This window comes from Giraffa tippelskirchi, chromosome 3 (genome assembly GCF_054371585.1).
Source record: "Giraffa tippelskirchi isolate mGirTip1 chromosome 3, T2T-mGirTip1v1.2.pri, whole genome shotgun sequence".
Classification (NCBI taxonomy): Eukaryota; Metazoa; Chordata; class Mammalia; order Artiodactyla; family Giraffidae; genus Giraffa; species Giraffa tippelskirchi.
In genome coordinates, this window is record NC_137277.1 from 123,720,927 (window position 1) to 123,744,243 (window position 23,317).

Sequence of the window (23,317 nt, forward strand, 5' to 3'; positions counted from 1 at the left end):
TGGTAATGTTGGAAGAGTTTTCTTATTAGGGAAGAGCTCAAGGTGGGAAATGCAATGCAGGCATTAAGCTTGGGGGAAAAAAAATGAAAAGGGTGCCAGATCCTCTGCCCAGGTCGCAGCCCAGACAGATTAAATCAGGACCTCTAGGCATGGTTCTTGGGCATCAGTGGTTCTGAAAGCTCTGCAAGTGATTACAATGTAGGGCCAAGGCTGAGACCAAGTGCTTGAAATGAGACATGGATGGATTCATGTTCAAAAGCATCCTCATACCCCCTCCCTGCTTCACTCATGGTATCTTACACCTTGGAAGGAGTCCATTGTTTTGGGATGGAGGGGATCACTTCTGCACTGGGGGGCGGGGTGGCTGTGGGTGGGAGAAACAGCAGCCCCTTTTAGAGAAAGAGCAGTCTCTTATTCCTCAGCAAACAGAGACCTAGGTACACCTTGGTACTGCAGCCACAGGGGCGAGCAGCTGTTCCCAGACTCTTGGCTTGGAGCAGCTTGGCTCTATCCCCTGTGTTTCTCTTGCAGTCAAGCCCCTTAATCAAGCTTTCATTGAACGAGGTCATCTTCAAAGCATTAGCACTGGTGTGTTGCAGAGAAAACAAACCCTCATGAGGGAGGAAAACGCCCACACAGGAGGAGGCTAGGGCAGGAACCTCCTCACCCCAGGTAACTCTAAGCTGGGCCCTCCTGTGGAAGGTGGTACCAGAGGGACCCAAGGGAGGCAGTTTTGCTGAGTAACACATCCTAGGGCCTGATTCTTCTTTAACACTTTTTTCCACAACAAAAGAAGTGCATGTTCATTTTTTTTTTTTTTAATTTGAAAAATCCTGAAAAGCACAAGGTAGAAAATCATCAGCTGTATTCTACTCCTCAGAGATGATTAAAGGTAGAATTATAGGGTAATTGGCCTGGACAAGCCATGCATACATAAAATAAAATATAGATAAGAACCAAATTTGGATCATATTGATTGCACATCTTTGTACTGTTTCTTCAAACTTAATATATCTTGAGCATTGTCATCTGTAGTGTTATTTTAAAGAGTTCATTGGATTCTATTGCATGGATAGCATAGCTTATTTAAGACTTTTTTTTTAGAGTAGTTTTAGGTTCACAGCAAAATTAAGAGTAAAGTACAGATTTCCTATATATCTCCTGCCCCCACACATGCATAGCCTCCACCATTATCAAATCACCCACCAGAATGGTACATTTGTTACAGCTGATGAGCCCACACTGACACATCATAATCACTCACAGTCCACAGATTACATTAGGGTTCTTAGTGGTGTATTTTCCATGGATTTAGACAAATGTACCCACTCCAGTGTTCTTGCCTGGAGAATCCCAGGGACAGGGGAGCCTGGTGGGCTGCCATCTATGGGGTCACACAGAGTCGGACACGACTGAAGTGACTTAGCAGCAGCAACAGCAGCATAATGACATGTATCCATCATTATAACATTATATAGACTTTTTTTACTGACCTAAAAATCCTCTATGGCATAATTAATTTTCCCCCTGTTATTGGACCCATGGGTTGTTTTTTATTTTTCATTCTCATAAATATTACTCTAATGATCATCCTTACAGATAAGTCTTGATACTGCTGCTACTGTTTAGTTGCTAAGTCGTGTCCTATTCTTTGCAACCCCGTGGATCGTAGCCTGCCAGGCTCCTCTGTCCATGGGATTTCCCAGGCAAGAATAATTGAGTGGGTTGCCATTTCCTTCTCCAGGGGATCTTCCTGGCCCAGGGATCGAACCCACATCTTCTGCATCTCCTGCTTGACAGACAGATTTTTTATCACTGAGTCACCTGGGAAGCCAAGTCTTGATACATGTATTGATGATTTTTCATGTCCTCTTAAGTTCTGAGATGTGGGGTTTTATACCTTCTGTCTGTAACACTTTCCTCTCTCTAGGCTCTTTACTTAGTTAACTGTGAGCCTAAAATATCAATTCCTCCAGGGAGCCTTCCTGATTCCAAGGCTGGGTTAGACCTACTATTATATAACTTGGTAACAACTGTACCTTACTTTCACAGCAATAGGACATTTATTTCTGTCTTGTTCTCTCCCAAGCTCCCAGAATTTGAATAGTGTCTGGTCTACAGCAGGTATACAAGCATATGCTAATTGAATTTATATGGTCATCAACGCTTCTCAGCAGGGTTTTCAGATATCTTTTCATTTTTCAGAGAAAAGTTTTAGAAGACTGATTTAACCTCCAGTTCACCCATAGTCCTAAGGCTGCACTGCCCAGGTTGCAGGTAATGAAGTCAAGGTCAGAGTTTGATCATTTCAACTGTTAATTAATTGTGTTTGCCTGATGACCGTGGTCAGATCCTCCAATCTAGGCCCCAAGAGAACAAATTTATCTTTACTAGAGGAAAACCTACATATCTCTCTAACCAGGCACCATCTGTCAGTCTGCCCATCCATCCATCCATCTTACTCAGAGTGAACATGTATTATTCCTTCTCTCAAAAATATTTATTGAGTGTCTACCATATGCCAGGCATGGTTCAAGTTTCAGTGAAAATGATGGCTAACATTTCCTTTTTCTTGGAGCTTATAATTCATCTATCATATGGAAAACATTGCACCATCAATTCAGAAAATAATACAGAGAAAGAGACATGGTTCTGATTCTTAAGGAACTTAAGGTCTACTGATGAGTTATGGCAAGCACACAAATAGCTATAATACGAGAAGATATGAGAGCTATTAAAAGAAACTAAGAATTGTCACGAGTTAAGCATTACCTCCTTCATGATGGAGTTCCCATGTTCATATATAATTTCAGCTCTTGGTCCAATGGTGGGATGTCATTCAAACCGATCACTATCCTTCAGTCAAGGTGTAGAGAAGGAATCTGCTTCCTTCCTTGGAACACTTCATATTAAAATTGAGAGTATCCGTTTCTTTCCAAAAGTGTACATCTTAAGAGGAAAAGTTCCAAGGAGCTGTAGGCAGCATGTTTCTTGACATTTGGGGGAAAATGGGCTGCAGGGAGAGAGAATGGAGCCTACATGAAGGAGATGGAGAATCTGGTGCCTGTCATTCATGGTTCCAGCTGTTTCTGCAGACCAGCTGTGATTTTTCAGTCATATTGTCTGTTCAAGTCTTCCTTATATTTCAACAGCTGACATATTTACCACCAGTATTTATTGCTTAGGGTTGGGTTTGTGTCACTTGCAACTAAAACAATCATTTCTAAAACTAAAGACTTTCCAGAAGAGGTGAAATTTGAGCTTGAACAATAAATAGGACTCAGAGTTTTAAGTTTTGACTTTTGCTCCAAGCCTGAGCTACCAGACAAAATGAGTCAAATCACATTTCAACTGTCATTTTGTATTTGGAAAAAAATTGAAATAACTTTTCCCCTGACAATATTAAAACTATGAATATTTTAAATAGTACACAAAAAGTTTATGCGTTTATCCCTTAGTGCCATTTAATTCCAGCCTCAAGAAATAACCATTGTTAACAATATGGGATGAATACACAGTATTCTATAATCTACTCTTTTCCTCACTATGGGCTTCTATTAAAATGATTTTATTTAGAAAGTTTTTTTTTTAATTTGGCAATAATTTCAAATTTACAAAAATTTGAAAAGTCAAAACAGTACTGTGAAAAGCAAACAAACCTAGATTCATCTTATCTCATTTACTTTTCTTTTGCTTTCTCTCTTTGAGTCATTTGAAGGTAGATCATATACATTAAACCCTTTAACTTCTAAATTCTTTAGTGTATATATGTAAGTATAGGGACATTCTCTTATATGACTATACCTCAGTTGTCAACTTCATTAACTTTATACCAATATGACAGTCTTACCTAACCTACAGTCCAGTTTTCCAGTTATCCTAATGATATCCTTCACAGCCTTCTCCCTTCTCAGGACAGGATTCAATTTAGAGCCAGGGACTGTGTTTAGCTGTCATGTTTCCATAGCTTTATTTAATCTGGAATGTTTCCACAGCGCTTCTTTGTCCTTTGTGACATTAACATTTTAAAAATAGAAAGTGCTTCATTTGTGTTCATTTGATATTTCCTTGGGGCTTCCCTGGTGGCTAAGCAGTAAAGAATCCTACTGCAATGCAGGAGACAAGGATTCGATCCCTGGATCAGGAAAATCCCCTGAAGAAGGAAATGGCAACCCACTCCAGTACTCCTCCCTAGAAAATCCCATGAACAGAGGACTAGCAAGCTAGTCCATGGGGTTGCAAAAGAGTGGGACACAACTTAGCTACTAAACACAAACACACACATGCTATTTCCTTGTGATTAGTTTGAGGTTATTTATTCTCTGCCAGAATATTGCATAGGTGATATTATAGTCTTTTCAGAGTATTTCATCTAAAGGTGTGAATTATATGCAGAAAAATGCATAAATCCAAAGTGCATAGCTTAATGTATGTTTCAAATTGAAGTATAGTTGATTTATAATTTTGTGTTAGTTTCATCATATGGCAAAGTGATTCAGATATATATGTGTATAAAATAATATGAAAAATATATACATACATATATATATATATATATATATATATATATACATTCTGACTCTTTTTCTTTTCCATTATAGGTTATTACAAGATACTTAGCATAGTTCCTGGTGCTATACAGTAAATCCTTGTTGCTTATCTATTTTATGTGTAGTAGTTTTTAATCTATTAATTCCATACTCCAAATTTATTCCTTTCCTCTTCCCTTTCTCCTTTGGTAAACAAAAGCTTGTTTGATAATTTTTCTTTGCATATTCATATACCCATACGACAAGGTCAAAATCTAGAATATTTCCATCCACTCAAAGAGTTTTCCTGTGCCCCTTCCCAGTCAATGCCCACTCTCACCCCCACCTGAGAGAACCACTATTCTTCCATCACTATATATTAGTTTTTTGTGTTCTTGAATTGTATATAAATAGAATCATGCACATGTTACTCTTCTACATCTTACTTCTCTCATTTAACATAATCTTTTGAGATGCTTTCATATTGTATATGTCAGTAGTTCACTTTTTCCCCATTGTTGCTTAGTACTCTTTTGTATGAATGCACCACAATTATTTTTATCCATTTTCCTGTTGATGGAGAATGTTTTCAGCTTTTGGGTATTGTGAATAAAATTGCTATGAAATACCTATTTACAAGCCTTTTGTGGATATACAGTTTTATATGTCTTGGGTAATTAGCTTGGAGTAGAATTGCTTGAGAAAGCTTATGCTTACATTTTTTTTTTGAAATCGCTAGTTTTCAAAAATAGTTCTATCATTTTAAACTCATAGCATGAAAATCCTGTTGCCCCACATTCTCACCTAGGCTTGCATTTGTCAATCTTTCATTTTAGCTTATTCTAGTGGTTATACCAGAGAAGGCAATGGCACCCCACTCCAGTACTCTTGCCTGGAAAATCCCATGGGTGGAGGAGTCTGGTAGGCTACAGTCCATGGGGTTGCTAAGAGTCGGACACGACTGAGCGACTTCACTTTCACTTTTCACTTTCATGCACTGGAGAAGGAAATGGCAACCCACTCCGGTATTCTTGCCTGGAGAATCCCAGGGACGGCGGAGCCTGGTGAGCTGCCGCCTATGGGGTCGCACAGAGTCGGACCCGACTGAAGCGACTTAGCAGCAGCAGCAGCAGCAGTGGTTATGCATTAGTTTCTCTTTGTGATTTTCATTTGCATTTCCCTGATGATTAATTATTTTAAGCATCTTTGCGTGGACCTTTGGGTCATTTGGATGTCTTCATTTGTGAAATGCCTTCTTGAGTCTCTTGTTTACTTCTTTTTTTAATTGGACAGTTTGGTTTTTCTTCTTGATTTCTCAGAGTTCTTTGCATATTCCAGATACAAGTTATGTCAGATAGACAGTGAATATTTTCTCCCACCTTCCCTTTAATTCTCTGAATAATGTCTTGTCAATGAGTAAAAGTTTTTTATTTTGACTGAGTCATAATTTCAGCTTTCACATTTCACATATCTATGTATTATTTTTTGCATATGGTGAGAGATAAGGGTCGAAGTGTCATGCTATAGGTGTTACAGGCCCTTGCCTCTAGCAGGACTCTGGACCCCAAGCCCTGGATGACTGTGCCTCTCTCTCTCCCCTCCAGCCAGCCTCTAGTTTCTCTACCTGCCATCATTGCACACCCAGAACATGGGAAGGGAAGAACTGGTGGACATGGAGAGTTAGCTCTGCACTGAAAGCTCTAACAGATCCCAGGCTCTCTGGCCAACCCAAAGACTTTCTGAGCTCCATTGGTTTCTCCTTTTCCCTATAAAGTCTCTGCCTACAACAAGATGAATGCTCTGTACACTTATGTCAAGACTCAGCAGATACCTCAAAGGAAGAAAGCAATCTCTAACCTCCTCTCTTCTGAGGAGATTCCATCTTTTGCTGGTACTTTGTTCCCTTAGACTTCTTTGCTCTCCTAAATTCTGGAGTCCTTTAAAAATGTACATTTTATTGGGCATATCCACTTTTTTAAAAGTTATTATAGGGAGTGTGATGAGCCACTACAACTGTCTCTGTCACAACCAAACCTAGAAGCCCAGTTCCATGAATTTCAACTACTATTGTCCTGTTGTTGATTCTCAGTTGTTTATTTTGAGCCAGGATTGTGCTAATGAATCCCAGACCTTTATCTCTAGTTATGCTAATATTCTATTACCCTCTGACATTTGCAAAGAGTAATACACCAGCTCCGATCTGGAATTTCCTGTCTTGGTGAATACCATTCCCACCCAGCCAGCCACTCAACCCCCAAACTTGTTGATTTTTCCTTCTCTCTCTCTATCCTCAGTTCAGTTCAGTCACTCAGTCGTGTCCGACTCTCTGGAACTCCATGAACTGCAGCACACCAGGCCTCCCTGTCCATCACGAACTCCCGGAGTCCACCCAAACCCATGTCCATTGAGTCGGTGATGCCATCCAACCATCTCATCCTCTGTCATCCCCCTCTCCCCCTGCTCTCAAGCTTTCCCAGCATCAGGGTCTTTTCCAATGAGTCAGCTCTTCGCATCAGGTTGCCAAAGTATTGGTTTCAGCTTCAACATCACTCCTTCCAATGAACAACCAGGACTGATCTCCTTTAGGATGGACTGGTTGGATCTCCTTGCAGTCCAAGGAACTCTCAAGAGTGTTCTCCAACACCACAGTTCGAAAGCATCAATTCTTCAGTGCTCAGCTTTCTTTATAGTCCAACTCTCACATCCGTACATGACCACTGGAAAAAACATAACCTTGACTAGACAGACCTTTGTTGGCAAAGTAATGTCTCTGCTTTCTAATATGCTGTTTAGGTTGGTCATAACTTTCCTTCCAAGGAGTAAGTGTCTTTTAATTTCATGGCTGCAATCACCATCTGCAGTGATTTTGGAGCCGCCAAAATAAAGTCAGCCGCTCTTTCCATTGTTTCCCCATCTATTTGCCATGAAGTGGCGGGACTGGATACCATGATCTTAGTTTTCTGAATGTTGAGCTTTAAGCCAACTTTTTCACTCTCCTCTTTCACTTTCATCAAGAGGCTCTTTAGTTCTTCTTCACTTTCTGCCATAAGGGTGGTGTCATCTGCATATCTGAGGTTATTGATATTTCTCCCGGCAATCTTGATTCCAGCTTGTGCTTCCTCCAGCCCAGCGTTTCTCATGATGTACTCTGCATGTAAGTTAAATAAGAAGGGTGACAGTATACAGCCTTGACGTACTCCTTTTCCTATTTGGAACCAGTCTGTTGTTCCATGTCCAGTTCTAACTGTTGCTTCCTGACCAGCATACAGGTTTCTCAAGAGGCAGATCAGATGGTCTGGTATTCCCATCTCCTTCAGAATTTTCCACAGTTTATTGTGATCCACACAGTCAAAAGCTCTGGCATAGTCAACAAAGCAGAAATAGATGTTTTCCTGGAACTCTCTTGCTTTTTTGGAGAGGGCAATGGCAACCCACTCTAGTACTCTTGCCTGGAGAATCCCATGGATGGAGGAGCCTGGTAGGCTGCAGTCCATGGGGTCGCGAAGAGTCGGACACGACTGAGCGACTTCACTTTAACTTTTCACTTTCATGCATTGGAGAAGGAAATGGCAACCCACTCCAGTGTTCTTGCCTGGAGAATCCCAGGGATGGGGGAGCCTGGTGGGCTGCCAGTCTATGGGGTCACACAGAGTCGGACACGACTGAAGCGACTTAGCAGCAGCAGCAGCTCTTGCTTTTTCGATGATCCAGCGGATGTTGGCAATTTCATCTCTGGTTCCTCTGCCTTTTCTAAAACCAGCTTGACTATCTGGAAGTTCACGGTTCACATATTGCTGAAGCCTGGCTTGGAGAATTTTGAGCATTACTTTACTAGTGGGTGAGATGAGTACAATTGTGCAGTAGTTTGAGCATTCTTTGGCATTGTCTTTCTTTGGGATTGGGATGAAAACTGACCTTTTCCAGTTCTGTGGCCACTGCTGAGTTTTCCAAATTTGCAGACTCTCTATCCTAGCAAGGACTTCCCTGGTGGCTCAGATGCTAAAGCGACTGTCTACAATACCTGGGTTCGATCATCTGGCTCGGGAAGATTCCCTGGCGAAGGAAATGGCAACCCACTCCAGTACTCTTGCCTAGAAAATCCCATGGACTCTTACCTAGAAAATCCCATGGATGGAGGAGCCTGGTGTCCACAGGGTCGCAAAGAGTCAGACACGCCCGAGCAACTTCACTTTCACTTTCTTTCACTATCCTAGCAACGGGTTATGATAATAATTTCACTGGAGTCTATCTCTGAAATTCTTACAAATCCATTCTCTTGATTCCCCTACCTCTGCTCTATTCAAGGCCTACAGAATCACTGGCCCAAACTATTATAACACTTCCTGACTGAACTCTGGTGCCTCTCGCTGCCTCTCTCTCTATTTCCTTTCTAGAAACACACCATACACACACACACACACACACTATTTTACTTACTACTTTCAGTTCAGTTCAGTTCAGTCGCTCAGTTGTGTCTGACTCTTTGCGACCCCATGAATCGCAGCACGCCAGGCCTCCCTGTCCATCACCAACTCCTGGAGTTACCCAAATTCATGTCCATCGAGTCAGTGATGCCATCCAGTCATCTCATCCTCTGTCATCCCCTTCTCCTCCTGCCCCTAATCTTCCCAGCATTAGGGTCTTTTCCAATGAGTCAACTCTTCGTATGAGGTGGCCAAAGTATTGGAGTTTCAGCTTCAACATCAGTCCTTCCAATGAACACCCAGGCCTGATCTCCTTTAGGATGGACTGGTTGGATCTCCTTACTACTTTAAGAATGATCTTTTAAAATAAATATCATTTCGAAGAGTCAAACATGGTTGAATAGCTCCAAGACTTGGGCTCAGATATGAGGATCTTTGAATTCTAAAGAACTTATACTTTCTTTCATGGGAATTAAGAGAGCTATCAGGAATCAAGCAGAAATTCTTTAGACCACAAAATCCTTTATAACCTAGCCCAAACCTACATTTCCAGTCACACGTCCAGTCCTCCCACTTAGATGCTTGTGGACCAACCAATGTGCAGCTTCTGGGCACCATTCATACGGAATTCTATATAAATGGCATCCTATAAAATGCAATGTCACTCACTGGAGTTTTTGCAGTGAAATAGCTTGGTTATACTGTAGCATTTCTAGATTGTTTTCCTTTGTATTCTTTCTCATGTTCCCTGGAAACCCCTCCCATGGCTGGCAAAATTCCTCTTCTTACTCCAAGATCCAGTTCAGATGGCTCCTGGCCATCTTAGGTTTTTCTAAAAGCCCCTTCATCCTACACAGAGGAATAAATTATTCCATTGTGTTATCGTTGTTTGTTTCTCTCTCTCACTCTCTCTTGCTAAGCAATCAGATTTGAAGAGAAGCGTATGCGCTTATATATCCTCATCTACTAGGCTGGGTAATCTTTGCTCATTTGAGTTAGAAATAATTTAGATGTCTGGGTGTGGCTGTTGTTGAGAGCTTTGAATATCAGTTTGTGGAAGCTGTATTTATCCTGCAGACAATGGAGAGGCATTAGGATTGGAGCTGGGTGAGTGGTAGGTAATAAAGTGAACCCTCCTGTGCTTAACAAAATAAGTCAGCATCAAACAAAGGAACAATTCAGGTATCCTTGGAGGCAGGAAGGGCAGCTGGGTTGCCTGCCGAACCCACATGAGTCAGTAATAATCTCCTCACACATTACAAACAGTCATGTTGTTTTTGTTATTCAGTCGCTAAGTCATGTCCAACTCTCTGCAACCCCATGGACTGTGGCCCATCAGGCTCCACTGTCCATGGGGTTCTCCTGGCAAGAATACAGAGTGGGTTGCCATTTCCTTCTCCACAAGCAGTCACGTGAAGGCATTATTTTTTGCAGAAGAGAATAATTAGCCAATTTCTGAATTGTCCCCCTGTTAGCTTTCAATCTGAATGTCCCATTTAATAGTCCAAATGTTGATTTGTTGAAATCTCCCTGGAAGCATATTCATGTGTATTTCTTGATGGCTTTGGCTAGGCTGTCTCTAGGTATAAGGAGCAGTTTCTTCATTTATGATATGACTGCATATTCTGCTTTCTGCTGGGATATGTGGGGAGAGAACCACTAAGCTCAAGGGCAGGTGTAGGTCCAGTCTCTTCTTCATTCCCTTGTTTGACTCTTTCCCTAACTGGATCCCACTGACTCCTCTAAGCAAGCCTAGGGCCCTTCCTTGCTGGGCATACAACATTTTAGTTCAGGACAGAATCAAATCATTTTTGCAGCTCCTCTGTTTCTGTCTCCTTTCTTTATTTGCTTTCTTTGTTTCTCACGGGGTCTTGATTTTCTATTTCATTAACCTCATTATATATTTCTGCTGCTGAAAGACATGTCAAATATACTGTGGAAAAGGCAGGCTATAAATAAAACCAAGAAAAAGTGAAACAATAGCATGCTTTTGAAAAAAGCAATACACATGTATTACAGAAATTTTATGACATGTAGACAGGTAAAAAGAAAAAAACTGTTTAGAGAATAGCAGTATTAACATTTTGGTATATACCTATAGACAAAGAATGCTGCCCACCATCAAGCCATCAGCCAGTGCACCACCCCTGCAACAAACAGTGCACTCTGAAGGGTATTTAGGATGGAGAAAATAGGATACTAGCCCTAGATAGTTTAAATGTGTATTAAAGGAATAATTTCAATGAGCCCAAACTCTTGCATCTTTCCACATAGAGAAAAGCACTAACATTAACTTGAAATGTCTATTTTGTGATTAGCAGTAATCTTTTGATGTTCTACTACATATTTTTTTCAGCAAAAATTCCTAGGTATCTTGGCTCCTTCCTTATCTCTTTGGTAAGGAGCTATCTAAGAGGCACTCTCCCAGGCTACAGTCCTCAGTAATACCTCCAAATAAAACATAATGCACAATTTTAGGCTGTGAATTTTTTTCAGTTGTCTTGCCATTACAAATCTTTACATAAAATTTATATATTTCTACACTATAGTTTTACATATCTATATTTGTGGGCTTCCCTAGTGGCTCACCAGAGAAGGCAATGGCAACCCACTCCAGTACTCTTGCCTGGAGAATCCCATGGACTGAGGAGCCTGGTAGGCTGCAGTCCATGGGGTCGCTGAGTCAGACACGACTAAGTAACTTCACTTTCACTTTTCACTTTCATGTGTTGGAGGAAAAAATGGCAACCCACTCCAGTATTCTTGCCTTGAGAATCTCAGGGATGGGGGAACCTGGTGGGCGGCCATCTATGGGGTCGGGCAGAGTCGGATACGACTGAAGCGACTTAGCAGCAGCAGCAGCTGGTGGCTCACGTGGTAAAGGATCTACTTGGAATGCAGGAAACCTGAATTTGATCCTTGGGTTGGAAAGATCTCTTGGAGAAGGAATGGCAACCCACTTCAGTATTCTTGCCTAAAGAATTCCATGGACAGAAGAGCTGCTTCCTCAGTCCTATATACACATATATATCTATATCTTTAGGTTTCAGTATAGATACAGATATATACAGAAACATTGATCAAATATGTATTTTTATAACAATAAAATGATTATTTCATAACCTGCCTTTTTATCAACGATTTGTTTCTCCATGTCAGTCTATATCCATCTAGTTTCCAGATAAGTGTAATGAAATGAAATTGGAGCTTAGAGTTTATTTCTCTGCCTAATTAAATAAAAGCAGCAAAAGCAAAAACAAAACCAATACAACCAAATAAATAAATACAATCTCATCATAACCTAATATTCTTTTTTTTTTTTTTTAATTTTTATTTATCTTTTGACCTCACTGCATGGCATATGGGATCTTAGTTTTCTAACCAGGGATTGACCAATGCCTTCTGTATTCAAAGTGCAGAGTCTTAACCACTAGATCACCAGGGAAGTCCCTAGCCTTCTGATCAGGAAGACAAACACTTCTTTTTCCAACCCTTACAAGCAGGTTGTGAAAAAAAGAATATTAATCAACAAAGCCCTGAGAATTTTTGCAAATATTTTCTAATACGAAAGGAAAAAAGAATAAGAGTTAAACAGGAAGCTCAGGATCTTTTCTATCTAGGGAAGTAAGAACATCTGCTGGGAAGAGATGAGTGAAAAGAGAAAGTATAAACAACAGGAACTGACAATCTCACATGACATATAGTTTCTAGGGAGTCATACTGAATTAAGCAAATAATCCAAAGTTGAAGTGCAGAACTAATACTTCCCACTTTATTAAGTGGAGCCCTTTTACAGGACATTTCAACTCACTTGAGACAGGTCAGAGCCAAGTTTTCCAATGAAGACTGCATACAGTGCAAACTGATCACTTCCTCTATCTCCAAGGGAATCAAATTTCATACTTAGTTGACTTGGAGCAGAAGAAAACAGATGTCAAGTGGGAAGGAGTCAAGGATAATTCATTTATCTTCCATTATAGGACAGAATTTCCCTCTTAAGCATGAACAAGATCAAAAGAAACTACATGGCACTTAGGCCTATGTACTAATAGTATTAATAGAAATAATAACAATAAGTGAAAGGAACATAGAATGCAGCTGACAGCTGAAGATTCCATTCTCGGAGAAAAAACCCTAAGAAACAGAAGAAAGTTATCTGCAAATATTTCATTCTATACAACAATTTAATGACAATTTGAATGCAATATTTAGAAGAGCTCTGAAATTAGATGATAAAATATCTAAATGAGATGGATATGGAGCTGCAAAACTAAGGGGTGATAATTAAGAATAAACCACTATCACTATAGAAGTTATTACTTAGAATAATTTAGAAATAGGAAGGAATAGAATAATCGTGGTTGGAAATGTAACCATGGAAATTCAGGAAAAGCTAGAGGTAATTTCAACAAATTTAAATGATTTAGGAACAAGCTAAAGGAATTAGAGAAAGAGAAGATAACAGCTGTAGAAGAGAGATAAGAATGATCAAACATTGATAAACACGAAGCAGAAAACCCATCAAATAGAATATAACATTTATTAAATTTCATTAAAGAAAAATGTTTCTGAAAAGAATAGTTGAGTTTGATATAGAAGATAATCTGTGCTGTAGAAAATCATTGGTCCAGATGGTAGACTCTGAATTATATCCTTTTAAACTGATTGAAGAAGGGAAAAATAGTATTCTTTAGGTCACCATGAATAAAAATGTCTTTTGAACAAGAATCAAGTTATCTTTAGACTTTTCATAGCAATATTCAATGCAGCAATGCCTACAATTAATATAAGGGAAAGTAAGAAAAAAAACCACTTAGCAATTAACAAACATTAAAGAATCAGGGAATAAGCACATATGAACCATTCTCGAAGCAAATAAATGAACAGTTACTTTGTGATAAAATCCAGTTGATGAATGGAGATGAATGGAGAGGCCAAAGGGAGAAAAACAACAACAAAAGATTAGTGGAACAATTTATGCAAGAACACAGTGATATAATGTCTACAAATTTCTTAGTTGAAGAAAGTGTGACTCAAAGATTTTATAGTCACATTGATTTTATAGCAGAAAGGTGAGGACTCCTCTCCACAGCCCCCAACATACATATGTGAGAGTTGGATTTAGTGATTAGACTCAGAAGTCTTGCAAAACAGAGAGTTGAAGCCCTCTGGTGATGAGCAGGTTCTCTGTGGAACTTCTACCTTGGACTACTGCTGCCTTTGTGCCATCTCATATTCTGACCTCAGTATCTCCACCACTTTGACTTCTATCTCCTTCTTGGTCTGCCAATAGAAAGAGTGAGGTAGGCCTGGGACCTGGAACCCTTTGCTGCAGTGCTGCAGTGCTGCAATGCTTGCACGTGGACATTCCTCTCCTCGAGCAAAAAAATGCAACAAAAAAAAATGTATAGGACTAAAAATAACTGCATGCACGTGCAGTTGGATCAAATTCTGGACCCCCAAAATTCAGAGACCAAAAAATCCAACTGACAGTTTTGAGGAGCCTGGAGCAAAAACAGAGTGTCAGGAGCAAAAGCAGGGTACTGCACACATCCCCTGCACTCAACATCACCAAGGGGGTGGGCAGACCACCTAAGCCACCCCTACCCTCACACCATTTAAGAAACAAGCTTGCCCCACCATCAGGGAGCGAGCAAACAAGGGAAATGGGTGTTTGTTCTCACTACCTGCTGCTGCAGCAGGGGTCCCAGTAAAGCCTTGCCTGCATTTCTTGTCTGGCCTCTAGCTAATTTCTATTCATTGAGGAAGGCCAAGGACTCTGTCAGTAACAAGAGCATGATACTTAATGCAGGGATTCTGAGTTTATATTCGTAAGTGAGGTTGAACTAAAGTGTTACTTTCTCATAATGTCCTTGCTATTTTTGAATCAAGGTGATGTTTACCTTATGAGTTGGTATGTATTTTTTAGTTTTTCAATAGTTTGGATAAGCTTGGAATTAATTTGCTTTAGTTGTTATGTAATAAGTGTTTTTAGTTGTGAATTTCTATATTACTAGCCTAATAGTAAAAAAGGACAGTCTGATGATACCAGTTGTTTGAAATTTACTGAGATATATCATATGGCCCAGTACAAATATCATTCGCCAATACAAATATCAATGTCATTCTTACAAATGCTTAATGTTTGCTTCATATGTTTTATTTGATTATTGGGTCCAGAATTATATATGTGCTATTAGGTCAAAATTGTTTATTATGTTGTTCAAATTGTTTATACCTTTATTTATTTTTTGTCCACTTGAAATCATACATTCACTTCCAATCATGTCCTCTTTCTTTTTATGCTGTATTTGTCATTTATTTTCATAGTAATTTTATTTTCTTGCCACAGAAATTGTTCTTTGATAGTTATTTATTTGGTTTTCATAATACAGCCCATAGTTCAAAAAGTCAAAATACTGAGATAGGTATGCTAAAATCTCCCACTATGATTGTGAAACATTCATCTATGTCTTTTAGCAGTTCTGTCAAATTTTGCTTTATTTTTTTGAGGCTATGTTATTAGAGAAATACTATATTAATTACAGCAGTCATATCAAATGCTCTGTAATTAAAACTTTGTTTTTAGAAAGTCTTTATATTTTAAAATGGATTTTTAAAATTTGACAGACTTTGTGTATGAATGAGCAATCTATTTACATATATTATTATTTGTGTATTTAGATTTATTTCTGCCATCATGTGTTGTATGTTCTATTTGTTGTGATTTTTATCATTGTGGTTTTTCCTCTCTTCTCTTTTTTTTGAAAGATTAAATATTTCTTCTTTATTCATTTTTTGGTCCACAGATTCAGAAGTCATACACTATTACTTCTATTCTTTTAGTCATTAACCTAGGATTATAACATTAGTGCTTAACTTACTACCTTCTAGGGCTTCCCTGATTGCTCAGTGGGTGAAGAATCCGTCTGCAATGCAGGAGACAGAGGAGACCTGGGTTCGATCCCTGGGTTGGGAAGATCCCCTGGAGGAGGAAATGGCACTCAACTCCAGTATTCTTGCCTGGAAAATTCCACGGACAGAGGAGCCTGGCAGGCTATAGTCCATAGAGCCACATGGGGCCGCAAACAGTCGAACATGACTGAGCACCTGGCACATCTCGATTCTAAAGTTATACAAGATGTTCATTTAACATCTCAAACAGTAAACACCAGTTCCAATCATGTCCTCTTTCTTCATATGCTGTTTTTGTCAGTTATTTTCATTGTAATTTTGTTTTATTTTCTTGCCATAACATATTGTTCTTTGATATTTATTTGATTTTTATAATATAGCCCATAGTTCGAAAAGTCAAAACACAACATTAAAGGGGAAATTAAATAAAAATTCTTTTTTTTTCTGACTACAACCCACCTCCTTACCTCTCCAAAGAGAAGATTTTTATAATCTTTTAGTATTTCTTAATATTTGTACAAACAGCTATAAATATAAATTCTCATTTTTTTTAATAAATTTATTTATTTTAGTTGGGGGCTAATTACTTTACAATATTGTAATAGTTTTTGCCATACATTGACATGAATCAGCCATGAGTTTACATGTGTTCCCCTTCCTGGACCCCCCACCCACCTCCCTCCCCATCCCATCCCTCTGGGTCATCCCATTGCCCCGGCCCTGAGCCTTTGTCTCATGCATCGAACATGGAATGGTGTTCTGTTTCACATATGATAATATACATGTTTCAATGCTATTCTCCCAGAACGTCCCACCCTCACCTTCTCCCTCAGAGAAGTCATTTTTTGACTTTCATATATAACTGCCAGCATACTGTAAAATGCTTGCGTATTTTGATTTTTAAGTTTAACAGTGTACCTTAGAAATGATTCATACTAATACATGGTTGTTGTCATTTAGTCACTAAGTCATGTTTAACTCTTTGTGACTCTATGGACTGTAGCCCGCCAGACTCCTCTGTCCATGGGATTTCCAGGGCAAGAAAACTGGAGTCCTTCTCCAGGGACTCTTCCTGATCTAGGGATTGGACCCAGGTCTCCTAAACTACAGGCAGATTCTTTACCGCTGAGCCACCTGAGAGGCCCATCAATACATAGAGATTGTCATTATTCATTTATATAGCTGCACAATATTCTACTGTCTGGGTGTACAGTAATTTATTTAACAAGGTCTTTATCATTGGCAACTTGGGTTGTCTCCAATCTTTTCCTAATACAAACAATGAAGCAATAAATACTCCATATTGTGAAAACTATCTTTTTATAGGAGGGCAATTGGAGAAGGAAATGGCAAACCACTTCAGTATTCTTGCCTAGAGAATCCCGTGGACAGAGGAGCCTGGTGGGCTACTGTCCATAGGGTTGCACAGAGTTGGACACAACTGAAGCGACTTAGCATAGGAGGGCAATTAAATCTGTGGAAAAAATTCCCAGAATTGTGATTGTCAGGTCATAGGATAAATGTACTTTTCATTGAACAGATCTTTCCAAATTGCCCTGGTGGACTTGGTTTGCTAATATTTTGGTTAAGATTTTTTACAGCTATGTTCATGACTGAGATGGACTTGCTTTCTTGTCATGTTCTTATCAGATTGGGGTATCAGGATTATGTTTGTTTCAGAAAACAAATTTGGGATACTCCCTTGTTTTCTTTACTTTGTTAGAATTTGTATAAGATTGGTTTTATCTTTTATTAATTATTCAGTAGAATTTGTCAGGAAAGCCATCTGGGCCTAGAGTTTTCCTTGTGGGGAGGTTTTAAATTACAGCTTCAAAATTTTAATTGAATTATATGGCTTGCTATTACCAAAAAGGAAACTCCCTATGGCCTTATTATCGAAAGAAACCTTCACAGGTAAAAAATTCAGGCTGATATTTCTCTCAGTAGAGAATTGATTGAATATAGTGGTCAAGGGCATAGTCTCAGAAACAAGGCTAACTTGATTTGAATTTTAACTCTGAAATTTACTAGCTGTGTGAACTCATTAAGATTCCTGCTTGATGTGGGCTTTCCCTGGTGGCTCACTTGTAAAGAATCTGCCTGCCAATGCAAGAGACATAGGTTCGATCCCTGACCCAGGAATATCCCAAATGCCACAGGGCAACTAAGCCCGTGTGGCACAACTATTGAGCCTACGCTCTAGAGCCTGGGAGCCACACCTACTGAAACCCTTGTAGCCTAGAGCCCATGCTCCATAACGAGAGTAGCCCCTGCTCACCACAACTAGAGAAAACCCTCCACAGCAATGAAGACCCAGCAAAACCAAAAAAAAAAAATAAATGTAAACAGATTCCTGCCTCAGTTTTCTTATGTGTAAAACGAGAATAGTATCAGTACCTACCTCCTTGTGATTCTGAGGAATGAATGGGTTGTGAAAGCAAGAAAAGCCCTTAGAACATTCTTAGGTACAATACAGGTACCATGGAAGTGCTGATTTCTATTATTCAAGATATTATCCTATGATACTGTGGTTTTTCCATTGAGAAGAGACTTAGAGTTTAGCTTTTGTTGCTTTGAAATTAACCTGTGTTTTCTTCCTGGCTACTTATATGATCTGCTTTTTGTTTTTGGTATTTCCCAGTTTGATTACGATGCATCCCAAGATATATTTCTCTTTATTAATCCCCTTGCTTTTTAAAATTTTCTATTTTCTATTGGAGTATAGCCAATTAACAATGTTGTGATAGCTTTAAGTGCACAGCAAAGTGAATCAGCCATATCCTCTTTCTTCTTTTTAAATATGTGCATAAGAGTAGCACAACTTTTTGAAAATGTTGAGCTCTTATTTCCTCAAAGGCTGCTTCTGTCTCATTCTTCTTCCTCTCTTTTTGGAATTCTAACAATACGTATGTTGTACCTTCCTAATTTAACTCCTTTTTGTGGGGGGATGTGTTTTTCCATCCCTTTGTGTCTGCTTAACCTTGGATAATCCCCCCATTTCTCACTTTTGAGTTCACACTGTTTTTCTTCAGTTGTGACTAATCTGTTTTGTAGCCAATCATCAAAGTTTTAATTCCAATTATTAGATTTTTTTTTAATTTTTTTTAATTTTTAGAAGTTCTGTTGGGTTCTTCTTGAAATCTGGGTACACTTCATATTTCTAGTTCCTTGCTCATTTTTCAAGTGTCCCCTCAGTTTCTCTAACCATGATAAACACAATTTTAAATTATGTGTCTGATAATTCTAATATCTGAAGTATTTCATGTTGCTTTAGCCCTCTCTCTTGTTTTGGCTTACTCTAAGATCTGATGACTTGTGTTTATGTGTGTTTTATGACGTTATATTCTACACTGCTCCTTTTTCTTGGAACTTGATGTACAGGAATTCTCAGGACCTGGGATGAGTGGGCCCTTCAGAGAGGAACTGTGTTTATTTCTTCTATGTATCTTAAGTCTGTATCACAGTCTGTGATGATTTGAAACTCTGTTTTTGGTTTGAAGATTTTTAAAACATAAGGAAGTATGAATTTGGGGGTACAGATTTAAGCAAAATTTAAATGTAAGAAAATCTAAGTAAAATCAAATAAAATTAACTTTAATACTTTAAAAGTACCAGTATCTACCTGTCTGTTCAGGTGTTCATCCATGTCTCCACGCATCTGTTTGTCTAGCTTCCTTTGTGTATATGTGCTTAGAATTGTCTGAAATGACATCCATCTAACAGGAAGAAAGGTTATTCCTCACTGATACAACTTAATGTTTTATTCTTTGGTCTCTGTTCTTTTTTGTATTGCTTAATTTTATGTTATAATGACCACATGTTCATTTCTTAAAACAATGAAGTCATTTTATTTTGAAAACCAATGAATATGCAAAGAGTTTTCTATGTATGTATAGTCTATATAATATTCTTCCTCAGTCTGACTAGGAGGCAACTTGTCTGGTCTCTCCTTGTGTTTTTTTCCTGTAACTGGATTCCTGCATAGTGCTCTGGTCTTAAATCTCTTTTGTAACATTGGATGAGAGTCCAGTCTCTGGTTTCTAATCCAGCATGTCCAGCTTCATTAGTTGCTGACAGACTTTGAGCCTGCCCACTTGGTTTTCCAATCTGGCCAGTGGGGAGAGTCTTCCTGCCAAGGCCTGGTGTCCCAGCAGGTCACTCTTGTCAGATCTTGGTGCTGAGAAGGGAAGGGCCAGGCCAGGCCTGGAAGGAAGAGTGAGTGCCCTAGCCCTTGGTCAGTGTCATTTTCTAGGATTATATTAGAGAGATCCCAGCCAGCAAGTCTCTTTATCCTTTGATTAACACTTTTCCTATATATTTTTTCAAATTTCAAGAGAAATAAGTGCTTGTTTTAGGTAATTAGAAAAGTTCAGAATGGACAGAGTTAAAAAATATAAATCACCCATAATCTTACAGCCTAGTTATAATCACAACTACCATTTGGTGTACTTTGTACTTCCGGTCATAGACAGACAGACAGATAGATAGATGGTGAAGCCTTAACATCACCACATTTAACTGTGTCCAGACCATGGTGTTCCTTAATTCTCTAGAAGAGTGGTTCTCAAGATATCAATCCTGAACTAGCAGCATTTTTGGGAAACTTCTTAGAAATGCAAATTATGAGGCCCCATGTCAGACTTCCTGGGAGTCCAAAGCTCTGGTGGTGGGTCCAGTAATTTGTAATTTAAGCAGCCCTTTTGGTGATTCTAATGCACACTAAAGTCTGAGGACTTCTATATCTGTAACTAATCTGATCCTCTGTGCCATTTTGACCCCTACCACATCTTCCATCACTACACAGGGTTGCTAGAGAAGATCTTCCATTTATCTCACTGGAATTGAAACTTAATCCAGACTAATAATTTATATAGTCTCTTTAGGCTTACCTTCATCTTCTTGGGACAATTGTTGAGTCTTTCACATTATTACCCAGCTCTTCTAAAAGTAGCATTTGGGAAATGTAGGGCTTGAACTTTCATGTCCCCATAGCCAGATGGACCCCTGGTCCTGTGTTGGTGTCCCCCATGTGCTGACTGCTGATAATGAGAGACAGCTGGCCGAGTCTCATTTTGGACATTCTACTGGCATTTGCCACTACTATGTGACTGCCGACATGTGTCTTATTCTTTCTCAGCTTGTTTGGGGGCTGGGAGCCTCCCTCTGCAACTTAGGTCCTTCCATGGCTCCTACAGGTGCTGCAGACCCCTGAGATTCTGTCGTTTCTTCTTACTTACTCTTGATCGGCTTGATCCACCCATGCTGTCACCTGTCCACATCCTAATTCAGATTCCACAGCCACGGGGATGCTTGCTCTGCCCAGCTGTTTCTCTCTGCTGTAAGAGTTGTGCACCATGGGCTTGTCTTGCACCTTGGCCTTGCGCTCTTCAAGAGGAGATCTGGGTAAAATATTGTATGCCCTCAGTCCCCTGAGCTCAGCAGTGACAGCTTCCCCATTCTGTCTCCATTTTCCTTCTCTCTAATCCCTTATGCAAAGCCATTGACTTCCCAGCTTTCAAGCCCATCTCAGGTGTGAAATCCTCTTTTGGAGGTCAAAAGCTAAACAGTCATTCTTTCTCTTGGCATCTGTAATCATGCCTTGCCCCTAGGCAGATGGAAGTAGGAAGGCAAAATAGAAAAACACAACAATATGTTTCCAAATCTTACCATCTTCTCCTAATCAAACATACACACCACTTCCATACAATTTGAATTCTACTGCACGTTCTTTTGGATAGGTCTTTTTTTTTTTTTGTCACTTATCCATATGCCATGAACACTATTTCCATGTCATTAAATACTTTTCTACAACATGACGTTTAATGGCTCTGCGGAATTCAATTAAATGTGTGGTGGGAAGGAAAATAAATTGCTATTTTAAAAGCCATTGGCAATTTGTCTTGATTTCTCTAGGATGTGGTAGCAAAAATTCATTTGAGAGAGAATTTTTTTTTAATTGATAGAAAAGAAACATTTCAATGGGCCTTTGATGATGCAAAATTAAGAACGAATTCCTTCAGTGGAGCCAAAGTTTGAAACAAGGAGGAAATAAGCGGCAGCAAAAAATGCCTCTTTAGTTGTTCTAATAGTTATTGACTTTTTGGCTTCCTTTGGGGATCTGGGGTCAGGGTTACAGGCTTAGGACACAGAAAGGTGAGAAGAACATGGATATAAGTAAGAGTGGACTTTTGAGGGGTGGGGGTGGGGAGGGAGTGGTGCAGTAGGGGATGGACCAGGACAAAGAGGTGAGGTTAGCAAGGAGATCCTTGTATTGAGGCACCAAAGATGGATTTAAGAATACTGATGTCTGATTTTGAGATTTAAGTTTAGTGTTTTTGGTCTTGAACTCTATGATCTCCCCAGTTAAGATTCACAGTCACACCCAAGTGATGGCTTGAGAAATGAAACAAGGGGGCTATTTCCATGTTTGCAGTTAAGTGGAGAGAGGGTAAGGATACCACCAAAAGATACTAGAAGTCAAGAGAGCATGAACCAAGGGGTGAGAGCCACCACAATTGCTATGGCTACTTCGAAGGACTTGTTAGAAACATTCAGGAGTCCCAGTGTCACAAAGAATAAAAAATCCAGTTGATTCATTTGAGAATTAAATAGCAGGGTGACTACACAGGGTTAGAAAGCCTGGGATACTTTAACCATAAGTGTATATAACTTATTTCACCACTTCCTAATTTGGGGCATTTTCCTCTATCATTCATAACACTGCTATAAGCAGCCTTATAGATAAAGTTTGGGGTATATTATTGATTGCATCCTTAGGGAAAATGCTAGAAGTGGAATTCTGTGGGTGATGATATGCCCATTTCAAAGGCATGTTATGTAGAGCAATTTTGCTTTCGTCCTTGAACTCCCCAGAAGAACAGCCATCTGTAGGGTCATGTGTCTATCAGAATTGGCACTTTGCATGTAGTCTGTGAACCAGGCAGAGGATTCTAGTGTTTGAAGGAACATCTACATCCTAGGCTCAGACTCTGGCACCACACCATGGCCTGGGACACCTGAAGTGAGTCAGATGTCTGAGACTTTTCTCGTTGACAAATGTTGTATATAAACGCATATATGTGGACTCTAGAAAAATGGTATGTGTGTGCGTATTACATCATTTCAGTTGTGTCTGACTCTTTGTGACCCTATGGACTGTAGACTGCCAGGCTCTTTTGTCTGTGGAATTCTCCAGGCAAGAATACTGGAATGGGTTGCCATGCCCTCCTCCAGGGGATCTTTCCTGAACCAGGAATTGAACCTTGACAGGTGGGATCTCAACCACTAGCATCACCTGGGAAACTAGCATCTCCAGGGGAGGAATAGAGACACAAATGTAGAGAACAGACTTGTGGACAAGCAGGGGAAGGGGAGGGTGGAACGAATTGGGAGAGTAGCGCTGACATACATACACTACTGTGTGTAAAATAGCTAGCTAGCGGGAATTTG

General features: G+C 39.5%; 1 protein-coding gene across 2 annotated transcripts in view; it reads right to left on the reverse strand.

The window, feature by feature from the left end:
- The window catches only part of LOC145541792 (uncharacterized), a 284,540-nt gene that overhangs the window by 75,163 nt on the left and 186,060 nt on the right, over positions 1–23,317 (reverse strand). For both annotated transcript variants that reach the window (XR_014079289.1, XM_081579254.1), the window contains one exon: positions 2,773–3,013. The gene's annotated coding sequence lies outside the window, so the exon portion shown is untranslated. The remainder of the gene's footprint in view (positions 1–2,772; positions 3,014–23,317) is intronic.